This window comes from Theobroma cacao, chromosome 7, assembly GCF_053813885.1.
Source record: "Theobroma cacao isolate CCN51 chromosome 7, ASM5381388v1, whole genome shotgun sequence".
Classification (NCBI taxonomy): Eukaryota; Viridiplantae; Streptophyta; class Magnoliopsida; order Malvales; family Malvaceae; genus Theobroma; species Theobroma cacao.
Window position 1 is genome coordinate 33,001,304 of NC_142645.1, and position 15,306 is coordinate 33,016,609.

A 15,306-nucleotide genomic window follows, 5' to 3' on the forward strand; every position below is an offset into this window, starting at 1 on the left:
TTTGTACTTGTATATTACGTTTTAGCCAGTTTTGAAATTTTTGAGAAAAAAATGACCAAAATACCCTTGTGTGGCGAAAATTTTATTTTGATTGTTTTTGATCTAAAAACTCGATATTTAACAATGATTGCTCATAGGAAAGGAAAGAAACTGATATGTAAGCCTTGCGGGGTTCCGGTTGGCATTCCGGATAATGAGTGTTAATCGAGACGATTGTCATGGGCCTGAGGGAGGTTTCGGGTCGTGACAACCGGGTCTTGACAATTCAGGTGATATTAGAGTTTTTGGTTTTAAAGATCAGAGTTTTGGTTTTAAAGTTGTTTTAAAATTTATAGTGTCATTGTGGCCCAAGTTAAGTTAAGTTAGATTAGATTGAATAGAATGCATGCATCTACATATAGAAACCTACCTACTTTTGTGATGCATGAATAATTAAGTAATTACTACTTGGTTGCGTATAGGTTTTGAGGTGCACTGGTGACATACACACAATGTCTAGAAGAGGCGGTAGTCCCAATACCCCTCATAGTACTAGTGAGGGATCATTAGATTCCACTACTAGAAGCCAATGGCGCTTTGATTCAAGTAATTCAAAAAATGGTCCATCTCGAATTCCTATTAATAGAATTCCTTTGAACTTAATAGAATGGTTTCGTAATAAGGAAAGCTTTGAGAGTAGCAAGAATTTTGAAAGTGAGAGTAGCTTTGATACTCCGAAAACTGAAAAAGATTTCCTTTTGAAACAACCTGAAGAGTACCATAGAAAATGGACGAGGGAGGAAATTGCAAGGGGATATATTCGTTCTAGGAAGGACGTGTCAGTTGTACAACATTTTCCTCACGATTTTGAAAGAAATGTTACATCGGTGAGTGATGAGGAACGTAGGAGAATACAACAAGCCTTGATTAAGGAACAAAGGAGAAAATCTCAAGAGGAGGAGAACCTAGAAAAGGATCTTAAGAAGGACTTGAAGTAGAATCTTTCGATAAGATCAGATTAAGATGATGATCCCAATGATATGTAATATTTTCGTAGGATTTTGTACTGCTTTAACTCTAGGTAGATGTCGTGTAAAGGAGATAATAGTAATTTGTACAAAGAAGTTAATAGTTTGACTTTTAAAGTGTATGACTTAAACGGAATGTAAAGTAGTTATTTAAATAACTGGATATGTATGAGAATCTTTTAGTATGACAGGGACAAATTGGTAATATAATTATTGAGAAAGGTTATAGAAGGAAGCAATAAGGTTATAAATGACATTCGAAATGGATAACGTGATTAAGTTAATGATTGTAATTTAAGCATGAAGGGGATTACTCAGTGATGCCATGACACTATGAGGTAATAATTGGGCACAAATATAGCCAATGAAGTTAAATTATGGAATATGGGGAATATGAAATTTTGATTTAGTAAGGATTGAGAGAATAAAGTGAGGAAGAAGCTGAGCTATTTTCGTAGTTAATTATTCCGATAGTCAATAAAATTATTGGAGTACAAGACAAGAAAAATAATTAGATAAGGATCACAATAAATTTGAGGAAAGTTGTTGTCACGACCTGGAACCTCCCTCGAGCCCATGACAACCGCCGTGACGTCTCAATTGACACTTATTACCCGAAATGCCAATCAGAACCCTGTAAGGCTTACATATCAGTTTCTTGCCTTTTCTGTGAGCAATCGTTTTTAAACATTCTATTTTAAACAATTTCCAGTAGTTTCTTGCTCAAGTAAATCAAAAGACAAAAATATTTTAAAAAGATTTATATATAAATATCACTATTCAAAATATTGATTAAAATATAGCATTGTTTTTATATAAAACAATATTTATAGAAACACGTGTAAGAAATCTTTTGTAACGTGTAAGTAAAATAAATTCACACATGCAAAAATTTACAAAGTTATAATGTACAATAATGGTTACAATGACAAGTGCCCCAAAATACACCCAGTGTTGGTGTTGAAACCTACTCTGTGTATGGTAGAGATGTCAACTGGAATCCTCGACAAAATAGGGTATTTACAAGGTACCACAAACCTGAAATGTTTGGAAAGAAGGTGGGTGAGATTTTGCAATCCCAATGAGTAAATAGACATTATCATAAAAATCTAAAGGCGAGTAACATGGAGGCAAGTTTAAACAACAAATTACAAACTATTTCATAAGGTTTTCAATTTATTTCTTAAACCATAAAATATTTGTAATTTACCAAAATAGTTGTAAGGCTTATGACTTTTATTAAAACAAGGCTCAAGCCAAAACTAATCCTCGGGGATACCTTGGCCGAGGCATCTAACCGAGTCCGCCAAGGTAGTTATGATATTTACATATGAAACACATTTTTTTTTTAAAACAAGTCGTTCCTTGACGTTGGCCGAGTTACACATTCACGTGGGGGTTCGACGTGAAGTGAACTCTAATACTACCCCGGGAGTTACCCTCCTCACCTCTACAATCGGAGTAATTATGGAACCGGGTTTACCATGCCCCTCTAATAGGCAGTCTACGGAAACCCGTCACTGCAATGACTAAAGCCACCAATTTTAATAAAATTTTGACAGTACAACGTGGCTTTTGTTTATTTACCCAGCCTGCATAGTAAAAGTAGCTTACATAAATTCCCAATGCAATTTATCAAATATAGCCACATATACTCATATTTCATAAGCTATTCATAGGAAAATATATATTTATTTCAAAATAATTGGCAGCCTCCAATTACTCAATTTTATAATCAACACAATATATTTTTATTTGTCACATTTATTTCTAGAAAATCAAAAATCTCGTTTTAATCTCATTTTCATTTCATAAAATACGTAAAGAGCATTTTTTAAAATAAACTCTAGATAATTCACAATAATAATAGGTTTACTCACCGTTTGTAAAAACTAAAAGCTTTTCAGGTGCCCTGATAACTACTCGTCCGGTACGATTTCCTTGCCTTTACCGGGAGGCTCTCCTCCTAGACACATTGCAAAAACTTACTCAATTCATCACATTAATGCTAAATTACTATATATTTGACTTAAATCCTATACTAATGCATGGTATGAAATGCAATAGCCAAAAATGGCTTAAATGCGGTATTAACCTATTTTTGGCACTTTACCAGATAAATTGCTAACGCGCTCCATTTTAGCTCTAAATTGTCCCATTCTCTCTCCAACCTTTCTAACCATTAATTATCAGCCAATATTCCTCTAAAATTACCAAAATCAGCTCGCTCTCTTCCTTGAAAAATTCGGCTAAAAATGGGACATTAACTCGGTAAATTTTCTACTTTGTTTTTCTATCGCATTTAACCATTTTTCATCATTTTCTCTTCATTTCTCTTAAAATAAAAATCAGATCATCATCATTGTACCTCATTGCAGATTCAGCCAAGGGTGGGTATTGTGAAAATTTAATGCTTTCTTGCCCAATTTAATTTCTAAACACATTTAACTAACTAAAACTACCAATTTAACTAAAAATCAAAACCTAAAAATTCAAAAATCTCTCCCCTAGAATTTCATCCAGCCCTTGATGTCACTTTTAGATCTTTCTCCTCAAGCATGCTAAACAGAAACAAAGGCATAGGAAAGGTAGAAATCAAGCTAAAGTCGAAAAATCCTACCGTTAGACTTGTAAACGGGCAAAACATGCGAATTCCCCTTTGAATTTTCTTGTTTCTCTTTGGTTTTTCTTTTTTTCTTCCTTTCCTCTCTATTTTCTCTCTTGTTCTCCCTTATGGCAGGCCATCACTTAAAATGGGGTTTAAATGGGCTGACTTTTCATTAAAATAATATGAAATCATTAAAAAGTGCCATGTGTCACTTTCGCATTGGCTCATTTTTAAAATTTCATCCATTTGTTTCCAAATTTTCACCATACACTTGTCCCACATATCCATAGCTTAGATAAAATTCTCAGACTTATCCAAAGTCTCGGTGGAGTAATTTTTTAAATTTACACTTTTACCCCCGTAAAAGTGAAAAATTACATTTTTGTCCAAAAAATTGAAAAATTGCCCATAGACATATTTTCATCCCTTATACTCATACCATTCTCCAATTTGTCAAATTTGATCTAAATTCTCTCAAAATCTCAAATTTTATTCGCGGGTGGCAAAATTACGATTTTGCCCCTACACTTCAAAAATCACCAGAATTAAACTTTTTGACTTCCTATCATTAAATTATACTCCAAATAGTTAATCTTGGTCAAAAATTTCACTCCATGATCAAATTGTTATCTTAGGTGGCAAAATGACGATTTTGCCCCTAAACATAAAAATTTTCAATTTTACCCTTAATGAACCCTTGAACTCCGAACAATCATTTTTAATCATTGCTTGACTATAAAATATTAAATTTCATCCTACGATTCCTATTTGAACTAGTTCGAGGTTAAATCAACTCAAGTGTACCGTTAGGTAAGATATCGGTTTTCGTCTATTCTTAAGTGCTTTCCTAGCATAATAATATGCTACTCAGTGCATGTATGTCATGACATGTGTTTATAGGGTTGAGTTTTACAATTCTACCCCCCTTAAAATAAAATTTTGACCTCAAAATTTCACTTACCAGATTCGACAAATAAATGCGGGTATTGGTTCCTCATTTGATGCTCTGCTTCCCATGTCATTTCCTCCATTCGAGCACTTTTCCACAACACTTTGACCATTGATATACTCTTATTCCGCAATACTCGATCCTTTCGATCTAAGATACTCACAGGTTGCACCTCGAACTTCAAATCGTCATGCAACTCGATCGGAGGTTCTTCGAGGATGTGAGAGGGATCTGGTACATATTTCTTAAGCATGGAAACATGGAAAACATTGTGGATCCCATCTAACTCTGGCGGTAGTTCTAGTCTATACGCCACTGGCCCAATTCTTTCAATAATACGAAAAGGTCCAATGTATCTCGGATTGAGCTTTCCTCGCTTTGCAAACCGGATCACACCTTTCATTATCCAACAAGATATCATAGTTTACCACAATAATATAATCAAATAAAACTTAATACCACAAAGCATTCAGATTATTACCTTTCCAAGGAGAAACCTTAAGAAAAACTTTATCATCGATCTTAAACTCCAAGTCTTTTCTCTGTTTATCTGCATAGCTCTTCTGCCTATCCTGGGCTACCTTTAGCCTCTCTCGTATAACCTTGATCTTATCATTAGTTAGCTCGATCAATTCCACACTAAATAACTTCTTTTCACCCACTTCATCCCAACAAAGTGGAGTACGACATTTCTTTCCATATAAAGCTTCGTACGGTGCCATACTGATGCTAGACTGGAAGCTGTTGTTGTAAGCAAATTCCACTAACGGCAAGTGTCTATCCCAACTCCCAAGAAAATCCATGACACAAGCCCTCAACATATCCTCCATAATCTGGATAGTCCTCTCTGACTGACCATCCGTCTATGGGTGAAAAGCAGTACTAAATTTCAATTTGGTTTCGAGAGCTTTTTGAAATTTCGGCCAGAATCGAGAAGTGAATTGAGGATCTCGGTCTGACACTATAGAAACGGGAACTCCATGTAGCCTCACAATCTCATCTATATAGAGCTGAGCCAGCTTCTTAATAGAGCATGTACTATGGACAGCTAAAAAGTGAGCAAACTTAGTCAACCGATGTACGATTACCCAAATTGCATCCTTTCCCCTTTGTGTCTACGGTATTCCCAAAGACAAAATCCATAGTTACATGCTCCCATTTCCACTCGGGAACAGGTAAAGACTGAAGTGTACCTACTGGCCTCTGATGCTCTGCCTTAACTTGCTGACATATGAGACACTTTGCTACAAATTCTGCTATGTCTCGCTTCATACCTGGCCACCAATAATTCTCCCTGATAGTCCTATACATCTTGGTGCTTCCAGGATGTAATGCATAGGCAGATGAATGGGCTTCTTCCATGATCGCCTGTCTTAGCTGGTTTCCCTTAGGAACACAAACTCGGTCTCTAAACATCAAGATGTTATCCTCTCTTAGTCTTAACTCACTAACTCCCCCATCGATTAATTTTTGAATTTCTTTTCTTAACTCATCATCAGACCTCTGAATGTCCTTGATCTGATTAAGTAACGAAGGTCGTACAATGAAGCTTGCCAATAAAGATCCATCCTCACCATTTCTCAACTGGACCCCAAGAGATTTCATCTCTAATAATGCTAAAAAATAACAACTCTGAAGTGCTGCTAAAGACGATGAAGACTTACGACTTAAGGCATCAGCTACAACGTTCGCCTTTCCCGAATGATAGTCTATCACCAAGTCATAATCTTTTATCAACTCCAACCATCGCCTTTACCTCAAATTAAGCTCCTTCTAAGTGAGCAAATATTTTAAACTCTTGTGATCTGTAAATATCCGACAATACTCACCATACAAGTAATGCCTCCAGATTTTAAAACAAACACCACTACTGCTAACTCTAAAACATGGGTAGGGTAATTTGCTTCATGCTTCTTCAACGGCTGGGAAGCATAAGCTATTACTTTCTCATCCTGCATCAACACACACCCTAACCCCAACTTAGATGCATCACTGTACACCACAAATCCCTTACCACTCACAGAAAGTGTTAAAACGGGAGTGGAGGTTAATCGGTTCTTTAGCTCCTGAAATCGATTCTCATAAACATCATCCCACTCAAACTTAACTCCATTATGAGTTAGACGGGTCAAAGGAACTGGTATTAAGGAAAACCCTTGAACAAACCTCTGATAATAACCGGCTAATCTGAGGAAACTATGAATCTTCGTCACTATCTTAGGTTGCTCCCATTGTAAAATTGCCTTTATCTTCTTGGGATCAACATATATTCCAGATCTCGATACTACATGTCCTAAGAATACCACTTCTTGTAACCAAAACTCACACTTCGAAAACTTTGCATACAACTGTCTTTCCCGCAAAGTCTATAATATTATACGTAAGTGGTTAGCATGCTCATCATTATCTTCCGAGTAAACCAGGATATCATCAATGAACACAATAACAATCTTGTCCAAGTAAGGGTGGAACACCCTGTTCATGAGATCCATAAAAGCTACCGGTGCGTTAGTTAACTCGAAAGGCATGACCAAGAACTCATAATGACCGTATCGAGTCCTGAACGCTGTCTTGGGTACATCCTATTCTTTAATCCTCAACTGATGATACCCACACCTTAGATCAACCTTAGAAAACACTATAGCTCCTTGTAATTGATCGAAAAGATCATCAATCCTCGGCAACGGATACTTGTTCTTAATGGTCATTCTGTTAAGTTGTCGGTAATCTATACATAACCGAAGTGTACCGTCTTTCTTTCTCACAAATAAAATCGGTGCTCCACACGGAAACATACTAGGGCGTATAAGACCCTTGTCCACTAACTCTTTCAATTGTACTTTCAACTCCTTCAACACTGTCGGAGCCATTCTATATGGAGGAATAGAGATAGATGTGGTACCCAGAAGTAAATCAATAGTGAATTCGAACTCACGATCAGGAGGAAGTCTTGGTAATTCATCAGGAAATACATCAGGGAACTCACTCACTATAGGGACATTCTCTAACTTAAGTTCCTCCCTCAATATATCAATCACGTGAGCCAAGTATGCCGGATATCCCTTTCACACCAATTTCAAAGCTTTGAAGGCTGAGATTACACAAAACGGTAATACTCGACGCTCCCCTATAAATACAACTTCTACTCCCTTTGAACTCTGGAGAATCACTTCTTTCTTAAAACAATCCACCTTTGCTCGATGAGTGGACAACCAATCCATATCCAAGATCAAATCAAAGTCCCGAATCTCCAAAGGGATTAAATCACCCATATATTCTTCTTTCCCAACTTTAATACCATAGTCTCTATAATACGTATTTCTTACTAACCGCTCGCATAGAGGAGTATGCACTATAATCTCTTCCTCTAATGATGACAGGTTCTTATCTCAGAATGATGCAAATGATATGCTCACGTATGATTTATCGGAGCCTGAATCTATTAAAACATATGCATCTCTATCAAACACAATCATAGTACCTATCACTGTGCTAAGTCAAGCTCGGGCTTCATCCTCAGTCACTGCAAAGACCCTGGTCAAAATCTGGGGCTGCAGTCAAGAAGATGGCTGCTCTAAGGTATTACTTCCCATGCCTGACAGTATCACTGGACTCTGTCTGGACTGTGATCTCGAAGTGTCTCTTCATAGTATACTAGGACAAGTTGGAGGAGTAGAAGTAGCTATTGTACCCCGTCTCAATTGAGGACAATCTCTCCTAATATGCCCTTGTTGGTTGCATTGAAAGCACTTTACAAGTTATCTACATGATCCAACATGAAATCCTCCGCAATTACGGCATCTGTTCAATCCTCCTGAAGTCCTCCCCTGACTACTCATCACTGGCAGATCAAATCTAGAAGATCTCGGCTGTGACTGCTGAGATGGAGGTCTAGTGGATGCCACAGTCGCTGAGGTAGTACTTCCTGCAGTAGATGTCCAATCTCTGCCTCTCTTTGAAGACTGACCTGAGAATGTAGGCGGATTCCTTCTCTTTGCGAACTCAGCTCGGATCCGTCTATTCTCAATGGTGAGCTTCTCAGCCCGTAAGGCCACCTGCACAACTTCCTTATGTGGCTCCCTACCAGTCACTGTCATCCATTCCCTGATCTCATTACGGAGCCCTTCCTCAAAATAATTTGCCTGATCTTGCTCAAATTTCACTAGATCCAGCACATATAACATCAACTCGTTAAAACGAGTCTCGTACTCCTCTACAGTTAGATTTTCTTGTTTCAAGCTTAGAAATTCTCTTTTCTTTTCTTTCTGATGAAAGTAAGTAAAATACTAACCATCAAATTCTTTGAGGAAGTCAGACCATGTTTGAGGAGTAATGGAACGGGACTTCACCGAATTCCACCAAGTACGAGCCCTCTTCTCTAGTAATCTAGTAGCCACCATTAGCTTCATATCGTCATCTAATCTCATATCAGAAAGAGTCTCCGAAACTTGATTAACCCAATCCTTAGCTGCGGTCGCATCCAACTCACCAGTAAACGAGACGCAACCCAACTGTCTAGCTTCCTTCAACTTCTTAGAAATGGAGACGTCCGGTGTCTGGGGTTGAATAGGAGGTGGTGGTACTAGGGCTGTTACAGGGGAATTAGCGGGTGGAACTGGACTAGCCTGAGCTTGGCCCGTAAGAGCATTGAGAAAAATCGCTAATGCTTGAGCTGCCTCGGGTGTCATGGTAGGTACTCCAGGAGTAGCAACAGGCGGTGGAGGAGGTACAGGAATGTCAGTAGACTCAGAGTAGGAACTGCTCTAAAAAAAGATGCAGCCAACTCCTCTTCTATGGAATTCGGTCGACTCTGTCTAAGGCGACCTCTTCCCTTATCGGTAGATCTAGTGATAGGTGGTAGCTCACGTCGAGGAGGCATAATGGTCTACAAAAAGAATGAAATTAGTTTAGACTACTAAAGGCTCTATATGCAACTACATGCAACTAACTAATCTTAACTGGGGCACACTAACATTTAAATTATTTTAAAATAACTTTAAATCCAAGAACTTTAAAAATCAAAAACTTCTTTTAAAACCATAAGTTTTTAAACCAAAGGCTCTGATACCAATTGAATTGTCACGACTCGAAACCTCCCTCTAGCCCATGACAACCGCCGCGACGTCCTAATTGACACTCATTACTCGAAATGCCAATCAAAACCCCACAAGGCTTACATATCAGTTTCTTGCCTTTTCTGTGAGCAATCGTTTTTAAACATTCCATTTTAAACAATTTTTAGTAGTTTCCTACTCAAGTAAATCAAAATACAAAAATATTTTAAAAAGATTTATATATAAATATCACTATTCAAAATATTGATTAAAATATAACAATTTTTTATATAAATCAATATTTATAGAAACACGTGTAAGAAATTTTTTGTAACGTGTAAGTAAAATAAATTCACACATGCAAAAATTTACAAAGTTATAATGTACAATAATGGTTACAATGACAAGTGGCCCAAAATACACCAAATGTTGGTGCTAGAAACCTACTGTCTGTGTGGTAGAGATGTCAACTGGAATCCTCGACAAAATAGGGTATTTACAAGCTACCATAGACCTGAAATGTTTGGAAAAGAGGTGGGTGAGATTTTGCAATCCCAATGAGTAAACAGACATTATCATAAATATCTAAAGGCGAGTAATATGGAGGCAAGTTTAAACAACAAATTACAAACCATTTCATAAGGTTTTCAATTTATTCCTTAAATCATAAAATATTTGTAATTTACCAAAACAGTTGTTAAGGCTTATGACTTTTATTAAAACAAGGCTCAAGCCAAAACTAATCATCGGGGATACCTTGGCCGAGGCATCTAACCGAGTTCGCCAAGGTAGTTATGATATTTACATATGAAACACATTTTTATTTTTAAAACAAGCCGTTCCTTGGCGTTGGCCGAGTTACACATTCACGTGGGGGTTCGACGTGAAGTGAGCTCTAATACTACCCCGGGAGTTACCCTCTTTGCCTCTACAGCCGGAGTAATTATGTAATCGGGTTTACCATGCCCCTCTAATAGGCAGTCCACGAAAACCCGTCACTGCAGTGACTAAACTCACCAATTTTAATAAAATTTCGACAGTATAACGTGGCTTTTATTTATTTACGCAGCCTGCATAGTAAAAACAGCTTACATAAATTCCCAATGCAATTTATCAAATATAGCCACATATACTCATATTTCATAAGTCATTCATAGGAAAATATATATTTATTTCAAAATAATTAGCAGTCTCTAATTACTCAATTTCATAATCAACACAATATATTTTTATTTGTCACATTTATTTCTAAAACATCAAAAATCCCGTTTTAATCTCATTTTTATTTCATAAAATACATAAAGAGCATTTTTTTAAATAAACTCTAGATAATTCACAATAATAATAGGTTTACTCACTGTTTGTACAAACTAAAAGCTTTTTAGGTGCCCCGATAACTACTCGTCGAGTACAATTTCCTTGCCTTTACCGGGAGGCTCTCCTCCTAGACACATTCCAAAAATTTACTCAATTCATCACATTAATGCTAAATTACTATATATTTGACTTAAATCCTATACTGATGCATGGTATGAAATGCAATAGCCAAAAATGGCTTAAACGCGGTATTAACCTATTTTTGGCACTTTACCCGATAAATTGCTAACGCGCTCCATTTTAGCTCTAAATTGTCTCATTCTCTCTCCAACCTTTCTAACCATTAATTATCAGCCAATATTCCTCTAAAATCACCAAAATCAGCTCACTCTCTTCCTTGGAAAATTCGGCCAAAAATGGGACATTAACTCGGTAAATTTTCTACTTTGTTTTTCTATCGCATTTTACCATTTTTCATCATTTTCTCTTCATTTCTCTTAGAATAAAAATCAGATCATCATCATTGTACCTCATTGCAGATTCGACCAAGGGTGGGTAGTGTGAAAATTTAATGCTTTCTTGCCCAATTTAATTTCTAAACACATTTAACTAACTAAAACTACCAATTTAACTAAAAATCAAAACCTAAAAATTCCAAAATCTCTCCCCTAGAATTTCGTCCAGCCCTTGATGTCACTTTTAGATCTCTCTCCTCAAGCATGCTAAATGGAAACAAAGGCATAGGAAAGGTAGAAATCAAGCTAAAGTCGAAAAATCTTACCGTTAGACGCGTAAACGGACGAAAAAAGTGAATTCCCCTTTGAATTTTCTTGTTTCTCTTTGGTTTTTCTTTTTCTCTTCCTTTCCTCTCTATTTTCTCTCTTGTTCTCCCTTATGGCCAGCCATCACTTAAAATGGGGTTTAAATGGGCTGACTTTTCATTAAAATAATATTAAATCATTAAAAAGTGCCATGTGTCACTTTTGCATTGGCACATTTTTAAAATTTCATCCATTCGTTTCCAAATTTTCACCATACACTTGTCCCACATATCCATAGCTTAGATAAAATGCTCAGACTTATCCAAAGTCTTAGTGGAGTAATTTTTGAAATTTACACTTTTACCCCCGTAAAAGTGAAAAATTACATTTTTGTCCAAAAACCTGAAAAATTGCCCATAGACATATTTTTCATCCCTTATACTCATGCCATTCTCCAATTTGTCAAATTTAATCTAAATTCTCTCAATCTCAAATTTTGTCCGTAGGTGACAAAATTACGATTTTGCCCCTACACTCCAGAAATCACCAGAATTAAACTTTTTCACTTCCTATCATTAAACTATACTCCAAATAGTTAATCTTGGTCAAAAATTTCACTCCATGATCAAATTATTATCTTAGGTGGCAAAATGATGATTTTGCCCCTAAACATCAAAATTTTCAATTTTACCCCTAATGAATCCTCGAACTCTGAACAATCATTTTTAGTTATTCCTTGACTATAAAATATTAAATTTCATCCTACGATTCCTATTTAAACTCGTTCGAGGTTAAATCCACTCAAGTGTATCGTTAGGTACGATACCGATTTTCGTCTATTCTTAGGTGCTTTCCTAGCATAATAACATGCTACTCAGTGCATGTATGTCATGACATGTGATTATAGGGTCGAGTTTTACAACTATAGACAATAAGCAACTTATGTGTGAGGTGGTATATGTGTTATGAATTTATTACATCGTATGGAAAGGATGTTTTGAGGTAGGATTCTATGAACGTTGATGAAAGTCAAAAGATGACATGAGATGAAAGTATTAACTTTGCTTAGTGCGTATGACAAGCAAAGAGAAGGAATCTATACTTATGGAACTCATGATATATGCCTAGAAGGGAAACCCAATGGTTGAGGATGATTGATGTAGTGACTTTGAATGTAGACAAATAGCTTTGATGAGGAAATTTCTAGTAGTCACAGCGCTGCAGCACTAACTGTCCAACGCTATAATACTCTGTATACCTCACGCCTATGATACATGAGTAAGATGGGAGTGACACGATAATGAGCTTACAAATTGAATTTTGGTTATTGGTTATTGAGCTTTGTTATTTGGAAGTTTTAAATATTCTGGAGAATGTCTACCTGAATGAATTGAAAAGCTTCTTTATGGCCTTGTGTATGGGCATATAATTAAAAGAAAAAAATTAAAAGATTCTTGAGATGGCTATATTGAGATAAGATACCAAATGATGAAAGTGTGAATGAAGGATTATAAGGGTGGTATAGAAAACAAGTTTATATAGAATATCCTTATGAGAATTTACAATTATTGTCTTGACTTAGTTAAACGACAAGGGTTAGTAACAACACGAGGCCAATTGTGTAGCACCCTAGGAACCTATGAAAATGAGTTGGCGATTGAATGGATGAATATGTATTTATATACCTTTAAGAATATGTGCACATCTGTAGAATGATATGCTCGAGATTTTAAGGAGCAAATAAAAGATTAAGTGTTTTAGAAATGCACAAGTATCTTTGAAAAGAAATTTCTAATCATACACGACAAGTATAAAATGTGAGATTTTTAAAACTTGCTAAGGAGCCTAACGGCTAAGTCACAAGCTAAGTAATCACATACTGTGAGACATAAGTCTAAGATAGATATTCCCAAGGAGATGCTCAACAGGAGTTTTGCTATGGATTTTGTGAAAGTTAGCATTAAGCTATGTGGCTATAAAGAGGAAGCCGTAAGCTGAAAGTGAAATTTGTGTTAACGTTAAAAAGTACTTAAGAAGAACTTTGTTTCAAGCCTTGCAGTTCCAAGTACAAACTACAGATTGGTTCGAGGAGAATGATGTCACATTAGTATAGAATAATAGAACAAAGGATGATTAAAGATAATTTGGATAATGAAACCAATAATGAAAACTTCCTAAGGTAAAATGGAAATTGGAATTTGAAAACGCTTAAGGCATGCATGATTCGAATCAGTCTAAGTTTTTAAGTGACATTTAGTAAGTGAGATGTGATTAATGACATTGTGATGTGAGGATATAGCATGATGAAACTCGAGCATATGATTGGAAATGATACAAATGATATGAAGTTATACGTAAGCATAATAAGAAGGTTGACATGCACTATAAGGATTATTATATTGAAACTAGGATTGAGATGCGGATGAATAAAAGGGAATGTAGTCCAAGGCATGTGAACACATGGATCCCTATACATAACGAGAGATGTTGACATTTGAAAATGCATGTATAAATGTATATATGAAATTGATAATTTCACTAACTAAGGTGAAGAATTGTTCTTAGTAATTGAGAGATTTTGAAATAATGTCCAATGGGGTCAATGAGCTAAAGTGTTATCAGGCATGCAATGAATGATTAAAGTTATGAGTGACTTTGAAGGTAAGCCTTGGATTGTTTAAGTTCTCAATGGAACTTTTATTAAAGGAAGTGTATGAAAAAGCATAAGATGAATGAATCAAGGTTGAGAAGTTTGGCAAGGAGCAAATTAATAAAATGATGATTAGGTATACATAAGTAAGTATAATATGTTATTAAAATCGGTATAATTGTAATGAAGTTATGGTTCAAATTTAATAAGGGTGATAAAAGCATGTTTAGTGACTCGATATAAGAGATCATGATTGTGAAAGGTACTGCTGATCTGACTCCAAAGGATGATAATTGACATAAATAAAGTATTTAAATTCAGCTGAAGGTGAACGAGGTGAATAAATTGAATGTCCCTATAGAAGTAGAAAAAGAATAGGATCATAGAAGGAGATTGATAACGCAACATCGACGTGAATTCGAGGACGAATTTTATTTAAGTGGGGGAGATTGTGATACCCCATATTTTGAAACAGTGATAAATAAAGTTGATCGGATGCAAATTGAGGTCAATTATAATGTCTAAAAGTGATGAAAGATGAAAGGAATAGTTTAAGATAAAATATTCCGCACACAAGGAAATAATAATAAAATAATAATATTTTTATCGAAAGAGAATTTGTTAGATAAAAGGGTGATTCGGAAGTCAATTGAGGCATAATAAGGTATTTTAAGTACCAAGGAGACAAAAGAAAATTTTTAGAATAAAATAATATTTTATTAATAAAATAATATTAAAATATTAATATTTAACCGAATGTCGAAATCAAAATTAGTCATGAAGAAGGATCATATGGTTGATCTAAGTGGGGGAGAAGAAATACAAATAAATTTTTAGAGATAAATGACATAAGTTAAACCACGTGATTTTATTAAATCGAGTTAGCGCGAGTAAGTAAATATTTAAAATATTATGGTAACACCGCGTGTAAAACCCGACCCTATAAATACATGTCATGAC

At 35.7% G+C, this 15,306-nt stretch overlaps 1 protein-coding gene and 1 long non-coding RNA gene across 3 annotated transcripts in view; both read right to left on the minus strand.

Annotated features, from left to right (window-relative positions):
* Nucleotides 1-1,937: 1,937 nt before the first annotated feature.
* On the minus strand, nucleotides 1,938-4,671 carry LOC148761814 (uncharacterized). The gene is made up of 3 exons (XR_016027409.1): nucleotides 4,577-4,671; nucleotides 2,888-2,973; nucleotides 1,938-2,045 (listed from the first exon to the last, which is right to left on the minus strand). It is a non-coding gene; the product is annotated as an uncharacterized LOC148761814 (long non-coding RNA).
* A 5,267-nt stretch (nucleotides 4,672-9,938) lies between these two features.
* Nucleotides 9,939-15,306, minus strand: part of LOC18594826 (uncharacterized) — a 30,123-nt gene continuing 24,755 nt past the window's right edge. For both annotated transcript variants that reach the window (XR_016027555.1, XR_016027554.1), the window contains one exon: nucleotides 9,939-10,132. The gene's annotated coding sequence lies outside the window, so the exon portion shown is untranslated. The remainder of the gene's footprint in view (nucleotides 10,133-15,306) is intronic.